A 3857-nucleotide genomic window follows, 5' to 3' on the forward strand; every position below is an offset into this window, starting at 1 on the left:
TTGTTCAGATAAGCTCTATCTTCCCCCTGCAGGGAAACAACTAGAACTACTATTACAACTAGATAGCAAATACAACCATATCAAGCAAAATACCAACATTAAGGGGCAGATTTATCAAGGGTCGAATTTCGAAGTGGAAAATACTTCGAAGTTCGAACATCGAATTGGAATATTTCGAAGACTTCGCATATCGAAGTCAAAGTTTTTTTTACAGCAAATTTGGCCATTTGCGGTCGAAGTAAAATCGGTCGATCGAACGATTAAATCCTTTGAAAGATTTCATCGATCGATCGAACGATTTTTCTTCGAAGTTTTTTCTAAAAACTTAGAAAACTGCTCTAGAAGGTCCCCATAGGCTAACATAGCACTTCAGCAGGTTTAATTTGGCAAAGTATTGAAGTCGAAGTTTTTTTTAAAGAGACAGTACTTCAATTATCGAATGGTCGAATATTCAAACTATTTTACTTCAAATCGAACTTTAAGTCAAAGTCGTAGTATCCTATTCGATGGTTGAAGTATTCAAAAAATTACTTTGAATTTCGAATTTTTTTACTTCGAAAATTCCCCAGAATTCACTTCGACCCTTGATAAATCTGCCCCTAAATTGCTAATCATGTCAAAATGCAAAATTTGTTATAATAAACAGTTATCTAACAAATAATGGTGCAATACCTGTAGTAAATGGGATGCAAAACAAGAAACACAATGAATTACTGAATAATGTGAGAAAAATAATAGAAAAGATCATAAAAGATCAAGAAAATTAATTTTCTTTAATATTCTTTAATTTAATGTTTATATTAGTTTAAGCTATTTAATGTTATATATATATATATATATATATATATATATATATATATATATATATATATATATATATATATATAATTACAAACGAATGTAACTACTATAGTGGGATTCATATGAGCTACAAAGAATAGGCAACCGAACAAACACAAGTATGTCAGAGTGTAGAATGACCAGAGCAAGGAGATAAAAATACGGGCTGAACAAATGTTCTGACAAGTAAGAGAGTGGTGAAATGATAACAGCTGCTAAAATCAGACACTCGAGATGTGTCTTCTCCAGAACTGATTATAATTATATGTGTTCCAGGGACACAGTCAATGGGAGCATGTCACATTTTGGGAGATAATTGATTCATTTTATCAGCTCTCTCTTTCCAACTTTAGACTGAGCCCAAACAAGTCAATAAGAAGGCTCCTGCACCATCAACTAGAAGTATGGTGGAAAAACACATAATAAAGAATAATTGGAGTACATACTGTGCCTATTTTAAAGATGTATTTTTTATCCATATCCATCCATTTTATCCATAGTTTGCACTGTCTGCCCAGACTATGCCCTATTACACCCTTTTCAGTATACCTGTTACACACCCGATAAATAAAAAATTAAAAATAAAAAAATAGGACAGTTAGGAAATATATTTAAAAATATTAAAAACTATAGTTAAAAATTATTTGTAATTTAAAAATGGCAAATTAATAACCTTTTAGTAAAAGAAATGACATGAGGATAAAACAAAAACTGATAAACAAGAAACTACAACTCTTGTAGAGAATAGTTACTTTTATGTAAGTTATACAATTTGCATTTTACACTTTAGTTTTCATAGATGGAATTGAAAATTCGAAATAAAAAATGTGAATTTCGCGCTATTTTTGTGTACTTCGGCTATTGAATTTGAAAAAAAATTGACTATTCGATTAAAACTCTTTAAAACTTCAACTTTGACCATTCGCCATCTAAAACCTGCCAAATTGCTGTTTTAGCCTATGGGGGACCTCCTAAAGCCTATTTTGAGTCATTTGTTTTTTGTTTCAAATTCGATCGAATGCGCTAAAACTTAAATTCGAACGATTCGAATACAGCCTATTTACTCGAAGTTAAAAACTTTGATTTTTTAAATAAATTTGATCGGTCTCTTTTTATTCTAATTTCGAAGTTATGGGAGTTCAAAAAAACTCCCATTACTTCGAAATTCGACCCTTGATAAATCTGCCCCTAAGGGTTAGTAAAGTTGTGTAAAAACTGGATTCCTGCAGTTAGTTTGTTTTTGGTCTGTTCTAAAGCTGTCATACAAGATCCTCTTGTTTGGCAAGGCCACCAGTCAAGTAGATCTTTCACCAGTACGCCCACCTTGATGTGGACTATATCTGGTTAATCTTTTGTTTGGCCTGCGGACCAATGATCAGATCTTCATTATTGCTATACTAGTGATACTACCAGATCAAGGACCACATCAGCATCATCAGATATTGATCAAGTAGACCTGTCAAAAGGCCCTAACATGGGCAGATAACCTGTGGAATTAACATCTTAAATAAAAAAAAAAAATATATATATATATATTATTAAAGGGGCTGTTCCCCTTTGAGTTAACTTTTAGTATGATAATTGGTTTTAATTTATTATTTGTGGTTTTTGATTTATTCGTCTTTTTATTCAGCAGCATTCAATGTCAGCAAACAGGTTTCTAGGGTCGAAATTACCCTAGCAACCATGCAATTATTTGACTGAGAATATGGACTATTAATAGGAGAGGGTCGAAACAGAAAGATGAGTAATCAAAAGTAGCAATAACAACAAATTTGTAGATTTACAGAGCATTTGTTTTTAGACGGGGTCAGTGACCCCTTTTGAAAGCTGGAAAGAATCAGGAGAAGAAGGCAAAAAATTCTTAAACTATAAATAATAAATGTTAAAAACCAATAAAAAAGTTGCTTAGGATTGGCCATTCTATAATATACTAAAAGTTAACCTGAAGGTGAACCACCCCTTTAAGATTTAAAATAATGTCACTGCAAAATATGACCATGCAATGTATCCATTTTTACTTTTTTTAAAAATATACAATAACACAAACCCATGTTTTCCTTTGATCTTTTATCATTGTTCCTTTTACTTTTTTAAGGATTATATTTTGTGGTTTTCAAGGATATTGTCATATTGTTTTCAGTCTTAGAAGGTCTAATGTTATCACATGTTCCTTCACCTTGTCTGCACACAGAGCTATAAGTCTCCACTTTCTTTTCTTCAAACCCTCCTATTTTGGGCCAGATCCAGTTCAGTAAAAAAAAGGTTGATCACATGAAAACTCATGGATGAAATTCAATGTGAGATGCAATTCAATTCAGAAATTGAAACGGAAACTGTTCATCATGTGAAAACTTTATTTAAGTCTGTGAGAAAAAACTGGAACTGCATTACCATGAGATACATTTTTCTCACTGAATTGAATCTGGCCCTTATTTCTAATCAGTTACTTTACCCTACTAAATTTCATTGAATAGCTATTGTCATTTTTTTCTGAAACTTGAAAAATCATTGAGCTAATTTATTTGTACACTCAACCTATATACATTGCAAAGCATGTTATGATTTCCCCTGCTTTGCTTGGTACAGATACAACAGAGCATATAATAATATGGTTCCAAGTTGGTCATAGTGAAGTTTTTTCATGTTTATACAAATTTTTAGGACTTTTTAGGATTTTGTCAGGGCTAAAAAGGATAATCAAAAATATGAATATCTGAATATAAATATATCTGAATAAAGCAAAATTTTAATGGATAGTCAATCTTCACAAAATCTTCTAACTATAAGGGGGTTATTTACTAAACTCCGAATGCAAAAATCATGGAAAATTTGTGATTTTTTTTTTATAAAATTAGACCTTTAAAAAATCTGGACTTTTTCGGAATTTATTAAACCCCAAGGATGGAAAAGTCCGGTTTTGAAAATCCGGCATCTCAGACCTGTCGCCGTTGCATATAAGTCAATGGGAGAAGTCCCAATGATTTTTTGATGTGCGCTCAGTTTCGTGCAATACC

Source organism: Xenopus laevis, chromosome 1S (genome assembly GCF_017654675.1).
Source record: "Xenopus laevis strain J_2021 chromosome 1S, Xenopus_laevis_v10.1, whole genome shotgun sequence".
Classification (NCBI taxonomy): domain Eukaryota; kingdom Metazoa; phylum Chordata; class Amphibia; order Anura; family Pipidae; genus Xenopus; species Xenopus laevis.